This window comes from Oncorhynchus gorbuscha, unplaced genomic scaffold (genome assembly GCF_021184085.1).
Source record: "Oncorhynchus gorbuscha isolate QuinsamMale2020 ecotype Even-year unplaced genomic scaffold, OgorEven_v1.0 Un_scaffold_824, whole genome shotgun sequence".
NCBI classification, from domain to species: Eukaryota; Metazoa; Chordata; class Actinopteri; order Salmoniformes; family Salmonidae; genus Oncorhynchus; species Oncorhynchus gorbuscha.
In genome coordinates, this window is record NW_025745610.1 from 180001 (window position 1) to 192184 (window position 12184).

At 47.1% G+C, this 12184-nt stretch overlaps 1 pseudogene; it reads right to left on the reverse strand.

Annotated features, from left to right (window-relative positions):
- The window catches only part of LOC124019369, a 76191-nt pseudogene extending 65702 nt beyond the window's left edge, over positions 1-10489 (reverse strand).
- Between the last annotated feature and the right edge of the window lie 1695 nt (positions 10490-12184).

Below are 12184 nucleotides of genomic sequence, written 5' to 3' on the forward strand. Positions count from 1 at the left end.
GGGGAGAGGGGGAGCAGAGAGAGAGAGAGAGAGAGAGGGGTAGAGAATGGGAAGGGGAGAGGGGGAGCAGAGAGAGAGAGAGTGGTAGAGAATGGGAAGGGGAGCGGGGAGCAGAGAGAGAGAGAGTGGTAGAGAATGGGAAGGGGAGCGGGGGAGCAGAAGAGAGAGAGGGGTAGAGAATGGGAAGGGGAGAGGGGGAGCAGAGAGAGAGAGAGGGGTAGAGAATGGGAAGGGGAGAGGGGGAGCAGAGAGAGAGAGAGGGGTAGAGAATGGGAAGGGGAGAGGGGGAGCAGAGAGAGAGAGAGGGGTAGAGAATGGGAAGGGGAGAGGGGGAGCAGAGAGAGAGAGAGAGAGAGAGGGTAGAGAATGGGAAGGGGAGAGGGGGAGCAGAGAGAGAGAGAGAGGGGTAGAGAATGGGAAGGGAGAGGGGGAGCAGAGAGAGAGAGAGGGGTAGAGAATGGGAAGGGGAGAGGGGGAGCAGAGAGAGAGAGAGAGAGAGGGGTAGAGAATGGGAAGGGGAGAGGGGGAGCAGAGAGAGAGAGGGGTAGAGAATGGGAAGGTGAGTGGGGGAGCAGAGAGAGAGAGAGAGAGAGGGGTAGAGAATGGGAAGGGAGAGGGGGAGAGAGAGAGAGAGAGAGGGGTAGAGAATGGGAAGGGGAGAGGGGGAGCAGAGAGAGAGAGTGGTAGAGAATGGGAAGGGGAGAGGGGGAGCAGAGAGAGAGTGGTATAGAATGGGAAGGGATTGGGGGAGCAGAAGAGAGAGTGGTATGGAATGGGAAGGGGATTGGGGGAGCAGAAAGAGAGAGTGGTAGAGAATGGGAAGGGGATTGGGGGAGCAGAAGAGAGAGTGGTATAGAATGGGAAGGGATTGGGGGAGCAGAGAGAGAGAGTGGTATAGAATGGGAAGGGGAGAGGGGGAGCAGAGAGAGAGAGTGGTATAGAATGGGAAGGGGAGAGGGGGAGCAGAGAGAGTGGTAGAGAATGGGAAGGGGAGAGGGGGAGCAGAAAGAGAGAGTGGTAGAGAATGGAAAGGGGAGAGGGGAGCAGAAAGAGAGGGGTAGAGAATGGGAAGGGGAGAGGGGGAGCAGAAAGAGAGAGTGGTAGAGAATGGAAAGGGGAGAGGGGGAGCAGAAAGAGAGAGTGGTAGAGAATGGGAAGGGGAGAGGGGAGCAGAAAGAGAGAGCGGTAGAGAATGGGAAGGGGATTGGGGGAGCAGAGAGAGAGAGTGGTATAGAATGGGAAGGGGAGGGGGAGCAGAGAGAGAGAGAGTGGTATAGAATGGGAAGGGGATTGGGGGAGCAGAGAGAGAGAGTGTTAGAGAATGGGAAGGGGAGAGGGGGAGCAGAAAGAGAGAGTGGTAGAGAATGGAAAGGGGAGAGGGGGAGCAGAAAGAGAGAGTGGTATAGAATGGGAAGGGATTGGGGGAGCAGAGAGAGAGTGGTAGAGAATGGGAAGGGGAGTGAGAAAGGAGAAGAGAGAGTGGTAGAGAATGGGAAGGGGAGAGGGGAGCAGAAAGAGAGAGTGGTAGAGAATGGGAAGGGATTGGGGGAGCAGAGAGAGAGAGTGGTAGAGAATGGGAAGGGGATTGGGGGAGCAGAAAGAGAGAGTGGTATAGAATGGGAAGGGGGATTGGGGGAGCAGAAAGAGAGAGTGGTATAGAATGGGAAGGGGATTGGGGGAGCAGAGAGAGAGAGTGGTAGAGAATGGGAAGGGGAGAGGGGGAGCAGAGAGAGAGAGTGGTATAGAATGGGAAGGGGAGAGGGGGAGCAGAGAGAGTGGTATAGAATGGGAAGGGGAGAGGGGGAGCAGAGAGAGTGGTAGAGAATGGAAAGGGGAGGGGGAGCAGAAAGAGAGAGTGGTAGAGAATGGAAAGGGGAGAGGGGGAGCAGAAAGAGAGAGCGGTAGAGAATGGGAAGGGGAGAGGGGGAGCAGAAAGAGAGAGTGGTAGAGAATGGAAAGGGGAGAGGGGGAGCAGAAAGAGAGAGTGGTAGAGAATGGGAAGGGAGAGGGGAGCAGAAAGAGAGAGCGGTAGAGAATGGGAAGGGGAGGGGAGCAGAGAGAGAGAGAGTGGTATAGAATGGGAAGGGGAGAGGGGGAGCAGAGAGAGAGAGGTATAGAATGGGAAGGGGGGGGGAGCAGAGAGAGAGAGTGTTAGAGAATGGGAAGGGGAGGGGGAGCAGAAAGAGAGAGTGGTAGAGAATGGAAAGGGGAGAGGGGAGCAGAAAGAGAGAGTGGTATAGAATGGGAAGGGGATTGGGGGAGCAGAGAGAGAGAGTGGTAGAGAATGGGAAGGGGAGTGAGAAAGGAGAAAGAGAGAGTGGTAGAGAATGGGAAGGGGAGAGGGGGAGCAGAAAGAGAGAGTGGTAGAGAATGGGAAGGGGATTGGGGGAGCAGAGAGAGAGAGAGTGGTAGAGAATGGGAAGGGATTGGGGGAGCAGAAAGAGAGAGTGGTATAGAATGGGAAGGGGATTGGGGGAGCAGAGAGAGAGAGTGGTATAGAATGGGAAGGGGATTGGGGGAGCAGAGAGAGAGAGTGGTATAGAATGGGAAGGGGAGAGGGGGAGCAGAGAGAGAGAGTGGTATAGAATGGGAAGGGAGAGGGGGAGCAGAGAGAGTGGTAGAGAATGGGAAGGGAGAGGGGGAGCAGAAAGAGAGAGTGGTAGAGAATGGAAAGGGGAGAGGGGGAGCAGAAAGAGAGAGCGGTAGAGAATGGGAAGGGGAGAGGGGGAGCAGAAAGAGAGAGTGGTAGAGAATGGAAAGGGGAGAGGGGGAGCAGAAAGAGAGAGTGGTAGAGAATGGGAAGGGGAGAGGGGGAGCAGAAAGAGAGAGCGGTAGAGAATGGGAAGGGGATTGGGGGGAGCAGAGAGAGAGAGTGGTATAGAATGGGAAGGGGAGAGGGGGAGCAGAGAGAGAGAGAGTGGTATAGAATGGGAAGGGGATTGGGGGAGCAGAGAGAGAGAGTGTTAGAGAATGGGAAGGGGAGAGGGGAGCAGAAAGAGAGAGTGGTAGAGAATGGAAAGGGGAGAGGGGGAGCAGAAAAGAGAGTGGTATAGAATGGGAAGGGGATTGGGGGAGCAGAGAGAGAGAGTGGTAGAGAATGGGAAGGGGAGTGAGAAAGGAGAAAGAGAGAGTGGTAGAGAATGGGAAGGGGAGAGGGGGAGCAGAAAGAGAGAGTGGTAGAGAATGGGAAGGGGATTGGGGGAGCAGAGAGAGAGAGTGGTAGAGAATGGGAAGGGGATTGGGGGAGCAGAAATAGAGAGTGGTAGAGAATGGGAAGGGGAGTGGGGGAGCAGAAAGAGAGAGTGGTAGAGAATGGGAAGGGGAGTGGGGGAGCAGAAAAGAGAGAGTGGTAGAGAATGGGAAGGGGAGAGGGGGAGCAGAAAAGAGAGTGGTAGAGAATGGGAAGGGGAGAGGGGGAGCAGAAAAGAGAGAGTGGTAGAAAATGGGAAGGGGAGTGGGGGAGCAGAAAGAGAGAGGGTAGAGAATGGAAGGGGAGTGGGGGAGCAGAAAGAGAGAGTGGTAGAGAATGGGAAGGGGAGAGGGGGAGCAGAGAGAGAGAGAGTGGTAGAGAATGGGAAGGGGAGTGGGGGAGCAGAAAAGAGAGTGGTCAGAGAATGGGAAGGGGAGTGGGGGAGCAGAAAGAGAGAGTGGTAGAGAATGGGAAGGGGAGTGGGGAGCAGAAAGAGAGAGAGTGGTAGAGAATGGGAAGGGGAGTGGGGGAGCAGAAAGAGAGAGGGGTAGAGAATGGGAAGGGGGTGGGGAGCAGAAAGAGAGAGGGGTAGAAAATGGGAAGGGGAGTGGGGGAGCAGAAAGAGAGAGGGTAGAGAATGGGAAGGGGATTGGGGGAGCAGAAAGAGAGAGGGGTAGAGAATGGGAAGGAGGGTGGGGGAGCAGAAAGAGAGAGGTTATTACACAATAGAAAATGGGAAGGGGATTGGGGGAGCAGAAAGAGAGAGGGTAGAGAATGGGAAGGGGAGAGGGGGAGCAGAAAGAGAGAGGGGTAGAGAAGGGGAAGGGGAGTGGGGGAGCAGAAAGAGAGAGAGTAGTGGAGAGGAGGAGAGGGGGTTAGGCTACTGTACTGCTGATGTGACACAATGCAGGGTGTGTGTCTGTTTCTGTGTGTGTGCATGTGTCATTGTTAGCTCAAGCAGTCCCCCCTCCTCCTTATCTCGGTGCATTTGCATTGTTAGTCACCGGAGCTAAACACGGAGCCGAGGGAGGCTTGTTCTTGGAGAGATAGTAGACGGGCCGCCCGGTGGAAACCGGAGTGGACCCGCGGACTCACCGCATGTCATTGTGATGGCTCATTTACATGAGTTGTTTATTTCGGTCTTTCTCAGAACGGAAGCCCATTGGCCGAAAGTCAGAAGTCGCGCGCAACTTCGTTAGGTTATTACACAATAGGTGACGTTCTCTCAGATATATGTAGCAGGTTGAACTGGCAGGTTATTACACAGTCTACTGCAACTAGACAATAGGTGACGTTCTCTCAGATATATGTAGCAGGTTGAACTGGCAGGTTATTACACAGTCTACTGCAACTAGACAATAGGTGACGTTCTTCAGATATATGTAGCAGGTTGAACTGGCAGAAAAGCGATGCATCTAACGGCTCTTTTAAAAGATTTCAGTTTGTCTTTCAAAGAAAAACTCCACCCCAAAACGATACTTTGAGTCGTTGTTGATATAGTATTTGTTTCATTAGTCGTTGTTGATATAGTATTTGTTTCATTAGTCGTTGTTGATGTAGTATTTGTTTCATTAGTCGTTGTTGATATAGTATTTGTTTCATTAGTCGTTGTTGATATAGTATTTGTTTCATTAGTCGTTGTTGATATAGTATTTGTTTCATTAGTCGTTGTTGATATAGTATTTGTTTCATTAGTCGTTGTTGATATAGTATTTGTTTCATTAGTCGTTGTTGATATAGTATTTGTTTCATTAGTTGTTTGTTGATATAGTATTTGTTTCATTAGTCGTTGTTGATATAGTATTTGTTTCATTAGTCGTTGTTGATATAGTATTTGTTTCATTAGTCGTTGTTGATGTAGTATTTGTTTCATTAGTCGTTGTTGATGTAGTATTTGTTTCATTAGTCATTAGTTGTTGATGTAGTATTTGTTTCATTAGTCGTTGTTGATATAGTATTTGTTTCATTAGTCGTTGTTGATATAGTATTTGTTTCATTAGTCGTTGTTGATGTAGTATTTGTTTCATTCATCGTTGTTGATGTAGCCCCAAAATATGTTGCTTGTCAACAATCAAATTTTCAAAATATATAACTTTCAAAATATAGAAATACATCCGGTGTGATGCATTTTGGTTTTGTAGTTTTTAGGTGGAATTTTCCTTGAAGGGTCAAATATTCACTTAATAGTTTGACTGTTTCCAAGTTGTCCATAATAAGGCTTTATATGATTAGAAGACTATAGTTATTAGATACCGTGCCAGAAATCAAAAAGCATACGACGAAGAGAGAGGAGAGAGAGAGAGAGAGAGGACGAGAGAGAGGACAAGAGAGAGAGGACGAGAGAGAGGGAGAGGACAAGAGAGATAGGGAGAGAGAGAGAGAGAGGACAAGAGAGAGAGAGAGGGAGAGAGGATGAGAGAGAGAGAGAGGGAGAGAGGATGAGAGAGAGAGAGAGAGAGAGAGAGAGAGAGAGAGAGAGAGAGAGAGAGAGAGAGAGAGAGAGAGAGAGAGAGAGAGAGAGAGAGAGAGAGAGAGAGAGAGAGAGAGAGAGAGAGAGAGAGAGAGGGAGAGAGAGAGAGGATGAGGGAGAGAGAGAGGGGGGGGAGCGTTATATAGGTGTGCAAGATAATGGGGATGAGGGGAACACAGTTATATAAGAATGGACAGGGGATCGCCATACAGCGCAGATCTCTCAAATCCGGTCTGGAATACACGAGGACTCCGGTTCTCATTTGACGTATTTTAGGTTCATGATTTAACCTAAGAGGTCTAAATTGTAGTATTATAACCATGGAAACGCACATCAACATTACGCTAACCATAGTTCAATCCAGCGAAGGCAACCAATGTGCGTAAAGTTGCCTATGGAGAAACGGGCGGTATGTCGGCTATACGCTCTGAATGTCCTGTCAAACTGCGAGCTACAGTACAGGCTACAGTATAGGCTACAGTACAGGCTACAGTACAGGCTACAGTATAGGCTACAGTACAGGCTACAGTATAGGCATCAGTACAGGCTACAGTATAGGCTACAGTACAGGCTACAGTATAGGCTACAGTATAGGCTACAGTATAGGCTACAGTACAGGCTACAGTATAGGCTACAGTATAGGCTACAGTATAGGCTACAGTACAGGCTACAGTACAGGCTACAGTATAGGCTACAGTACAGGCTACAGTACAGGCTACAGTATAGGCTACAGTATAGGCTACAGTACAGGCTACAGTATAGGCTACCGTACAGGCTACCGTATAGGCTACAGTACAGGCTACAGTACAGGCTACAGTACAGGCTACCGTATAGGCTACAGTATAGGCTACAGTACAGGCTACAGTACAGGCTACAGTATAGGCTACAGTACAGGCTACAGTACAGGCTACCGTATAGGCTACAGTACAGGCTACCGTATAGGCTACAGTACAGGCTACCGTATAGGCTACAGTACAGGCTACAGTACAGGCTACAGTACAGGCTACAGTATAGGCTACAGTACAGGCTACAGTACAGGCTACCGTATAGGCTACAGTATAGGCTACAGTACAGGCTACAGTACAGGCTACAGTATAGGCTACAGTACAGGCTACAGTACAGGCTACCGTATAGGCTACAGTACAGGCTACCGTATAGGCTACAGTATAGGCTACAGTATAGGCTACCGTATAGGCTACAGTACAGGCTACAGTATAGGCTACAGTATAGGCTACAGTACAGGCTACAGTATAGGCTACAGTATAGGCTACAGTACAGGCTACAGTATAGGCTACAGTACAGGCTACAGTACAGGCTACAGTACAGGCTACAGTACAGGCTACAGTATAGGCTACAGTATAGGCTACAGTACAGGCTACAGTACAGGCTACAGTATAGGCTACAGTATAGGCTACAGTACAGGCTACAGTATAGGCTACAGTATAGGCTACAGTATAGGCTACAGTACAGGCTACATTATAGGCTACAGTACAGGCTACAGTATAGGCTACAGTATAGGCTACAGTACAGGCTACACGTATAGGCTACAGTATAGGCTACAGTATAGGCTACAGTACAGGCTACAGTACAGGCTACAGTATAGGCTACAGTATAGGCTACAGTACAGGCTACAGTATAGGCTACAGTATAGGCTACAGTATAGGCTACCGTATAGGCTACAGTACAGGCTACAGTATAGGCTACAGTATAGGCTACAGTACAGGCTACAGTATAGGCTACAGTACAGGCTACAGTATAGGCTACAGTACAGGCTACAGTACAGGCTACAGTACAGGCTACAGTACAGGCTACAGTATAGGCTACAGTACAGGCTACAGTACAGGCTACAGTATAGGCTACAGTATAGGCTACAGTACAGGCTACAGTACAGGCTACAGTATAGGCTACAGTATAGGCTACAGTATAGGCTACAGTACAGGCTACATTATAGGCTACAGTACAGGCTACAGTATAGGCTACAGTATAGGCTACACCTACAGGCTACAGTATAGGCTACAGTATAGGCTACAGTACAGGCTACAGTACAGGCTACAGTATAGGCTACAGTATAGGCTACAGTACAGGCTACAGTATAGGCTACAGTATAGGCTACAGTATAGGCTACAGTATAGGCTACAGTACAGGCTACAGTATAGGCTACAGTACAGGCTACAGTACAGGCTACAGTATAGGCTACAGTACAGGCTACAGTATAGGCTACAGTATAGGCTACAGTATAGGCTACAGTATAGGCTACAGTATAGGCTACAGTACAGGCTACAGTATAGGCTACAGTACAGGCTACAGCTACAGGCTACAGTACAGGCTACAGTACAGGCTACAGTATAGGCTACAGTATAGGCTACAGTATAGGCTACAGTATAGGCTACAGTATAGGCTACAGTACAGGCTACAGTATAGGCTACAGTACAGGCTACAGTATAGGCTACAGTATAGGCTACAGTACAGGCTACAGTATAGGCTACAGTATAGGCTACAGTATAGGCTACAGTATAGGCTACAGTACAGGCTACAGTACAGGCTACAGTAAAGGCTACAGTATAGGCTACAGTATAGGCTACAGTACAGGCTACAGTACAGGCTACAGTATAGGCTACAGTATAGGCTACAGTATAGGCTACAGTATAGGCTACAGTACAGGCTACAGTACAGGCTACAGTATAGGCTACAGTATAGGCTACAGTATAGGCTACAGTATAGGCTACAGTACAGGCTACAGTATAGGCTACAGTATAGGCTACAGTACAGGCTACAGTACAGGCTACAGTATAGGCTACAGTATAGGCTACAGTATAGGCTACAGTACAGGCTACAGTACAGGCTACAGTATAGGCTACAGTATAGGCTACAGTATAGGCTACAGTATAGGCTACAGTACAGGCTACAGTACAGGCTACAGTACAGGCTACAGTACAGGCTACAGTATAGGCTACAGTATAGGCTACAGTATAGGCTACAGTATAGGCTACAGTATAGGCTACAGTACAGGCTACAGTATAGGCTACAGGCTACAGGCTACAGTACAGGCTACAGTACAGGCTACAGTATAGGCTACAGTATAGGCTACAGTACAGGCTACAGTATAGGCTACAGTATAGGCTACAGTACAGGCTACAGTACAGGCTACAGTATAGGCTACAGTACAGGCTACAGTATAGGCTACAGTATAGGCTACAGTATAGGCTACAGTACAGGCTACAGTATAGGCTACAGTACAGGCTACAGTATAGGCTACAGTACAGGCTACAGTATAGGCTACAGTATAGGCTACAGTATAGGCTACAGTATAGGCTACCGTATAGGCTACAGTATAGGCTACAGTATAGGCTACAGTATAGGCATCAGTATAGGCTACAGTATAGGCATCAGTATAGGCTACAGTATAGGCTACAGTACAGGCTACAGTATAGGCTACAGTACAGGCTACAGTACAGGCTACAGTATAGGCTACAGTATAGGCTACAGTATAGGCATCAGTATAGGCTACAGTACAGGCTACAGTATAGGCTACAGTACAGGCTACAGTATAGGCTACAGTATAGGCTACAGTACAGGCTACAGTATAGGCTACCGTATAGGCTACAGTATAGGCTACAGTATAGGCTACAGAATTGGCATCAGTATAGGCATCAGTATAGGCTACAGTATAGGCTACAGTACAGGCTACAGTATAGGCTACAGTATAGGCTACAGTACAGGCTACAGTATAGGCTACAGTATAGGCTATAGAATTGGCAACAGTATAGGCTACAGTACAGGCTACAGTATAGGCTACAGTATAGGCTATAGAATTGGCAACAGTATAGGCTACAGTATAGGCTACAGTATAGGCTACAGTATAGGCTATAGAATTGGCAACAGTATAGGCTACAGTATAGGCTACAGTATAGGCTACAGTACAGGCTACAGTATAGGCTATAGAATTGGCAACAGTATAGGCTACAGTATAGGCTACAGTATAGGCTACAGTACAGGCTACAGTATAGGCTATAGAATTGGCAACAGTATAGGCTACAGTATAGGCTACAGTATAGGCTACAGTACAGGCTACAGTATAGGCTATAGAATTGGCAACAGTATAGGCTACAGTATAGGCAACAGTATAGGCTACAGTATAGGCTACAGTATAGGCTACAGTATAGGCTATAGAATTGGCTACAGTATAGGCTATAGAATTGTCAACAGTATAGGCTACAGTATAGGCTACAGTATAGGCTACAGTATAGGCTACAGTATAGGCTACAGTATAGGCTACAGTATAAACACAACACATACCAACAACAGATCAACAGTATTTCTTACTCAATTTGAAAACATCAGCTCTCACTCTCCGGTCACAAACTCACCCAGTCAGATAGCGAGTACTGGGTAATTGAGAGCCGAAGCGGGGCTTGAACCCGCGAGTCAGTGCCCCTAGAGAACGTCCCTAGTCATAGCCTGGAGGGTGGATGAATGTAAAGCACTTTACCTTGACTGCATATTATGAGTTCCTGTCGCGTCCCCTGTCACCCCCACACCGGCCGCTCATCCTCCAGCCACAGCCACGGACACAGGTAACATCCACGTTACATGAAGTAAAAACAACCGACACACATTTCCCCAACCAACTCCAACAGTCAAAAAGGAAATTCAAAAAAATTAAAGAACGTTAATTTGCATATATTTCGTTCATGGAGTTCGGTGAATTGTGACTAAAAGAGTCAATAACTCATTGTAAAGGTTTGTTCGTGATCAAGGTCCGTTAAATGTTTGTTTTTTTATCTCGTCCCAGGAGCGAGACGCACGGAGTTGTACGCGTCGGACGGTTTCCGGTGCTGAAATGAGAAGGGCGAACTGCGCTCGGAAACTGAAGAGGCCGTATTTTTCTGCTCTAGGGTGACGTCGGCAGGTACGCTCCGCGCGCCCTTTGAGGAGCTTCCGAGTGTCCTATAAATTAATAATTTAGTATAGACATTAAATCAAATGACAGTATGCATAAAGTATTGGGTAACTGTGAGGATATATGATATGGGGAGTTGAAGCAGAAAGGGGAGATACACCCAAACCGTCCAAGATTAACGTTGACATTGGACTTGCATCAATGTGCTGAAGAAGTTGAGAAATGCCTTCAAACACGCCAATAAATGCTACAGTGTCTGATATTGTAAATCCATTGACTCTGGGTCAGAAGGCTGCGTGTTCAATCCCGTTTGTTGACACCATTTTATTTTATTTTGGGGTTTAACCCTTTGCCAAACGTAATGTTGTAACTCAATCTTAAACATGAACCATTCAGAAGGAGTGTCTTAACGTAATGTTGTAACTCAATCTTAAACATGAACCATTCAAAAGGAGTGTCTTAACGTAATGTTGTAACTCAATCTTAAACATGAACCATTCAAAAGGAGTGTCTTAACGTAATGTTGTAACTCAATCTTAAACATGAACCATTCAGAAGGAGTGTCTTAACGTAATGTTGTAACTCAATCTTAAACATTAAGCATTCAGAAGGAGTGTCTTAACGTAACCCTTCACTTCTAAACTTGACGGTTGGAGAAATCGAACGACACCGAGCAGCAGGAGAATCAAAAAACACTTCGAACATTTGACATTTTGGAGTTCGTGGATGAACGTCTAATTGTTGGCAGGTCTCGGACGACCCCGCAGGTGAAGAATCCGGATGTGGAGGTCCTGGGCTGGCGTGGTTACACGTGGTCTGCGGTAGTGAAGCCAGATTCTGCGGTAGTGAAGCCGGATTCTGCGGTAGTGAAGCCAGATTCTGCGGTAGTGAAGCCAGATTCTGCGGTAGTGAAGCCAGATTCTGCGGTAGTGAAGCCAGATTCTGCGGTAGTGAAGCCAGATTCTGCGGTAGTGAAGCCAGATTCTGCGGTAGTGAAGCCAGATTCTGCAGTAGTGAAGCCAGATTCTGCGGTAGTGAAGCCAGATTCTGCGGTAGTGAAGCCAGATTCTGCGGTAGTGAAGCCAGATTCTGCGGTAGTGAAGCCAGATTCTGCAGTAGTGAAGCCAGATTCTGCGGTAGTGAAGCCAGATTCTGCGGTAGTGAAGCCAGATTCTGCGGTAGTGAAGCCGGTTGGACGTGCTGTCAAAGAGACTGCCTCCCGATGTACATAGACATGGAACACTGGTCACTTAACAGTGTTTACATATTGTTTTACCCATTTCATAAGTACACTATATTCTAGTCAAGTACATCTTATTCAACTATTGATGTACATATACTATTCTATCCATCTATTCCACAGATATACTATATATTCTATCCATCTATTCTTCAGATATACTATATATTCTATCCATGTATTCCACAGATATACTATATATTCTATCCATGTATTCCACAGATATACTATATATTCTATCCATCTATTCTTCAGATATACTATATATTCTATCCATGTATTCCACAGATATACTATATATTCTATTCATCTATTCTTCAGATATACTATATATTCTATCCATCTATTCTTCAGATATACTATATATTCTATCCATGTAACGTC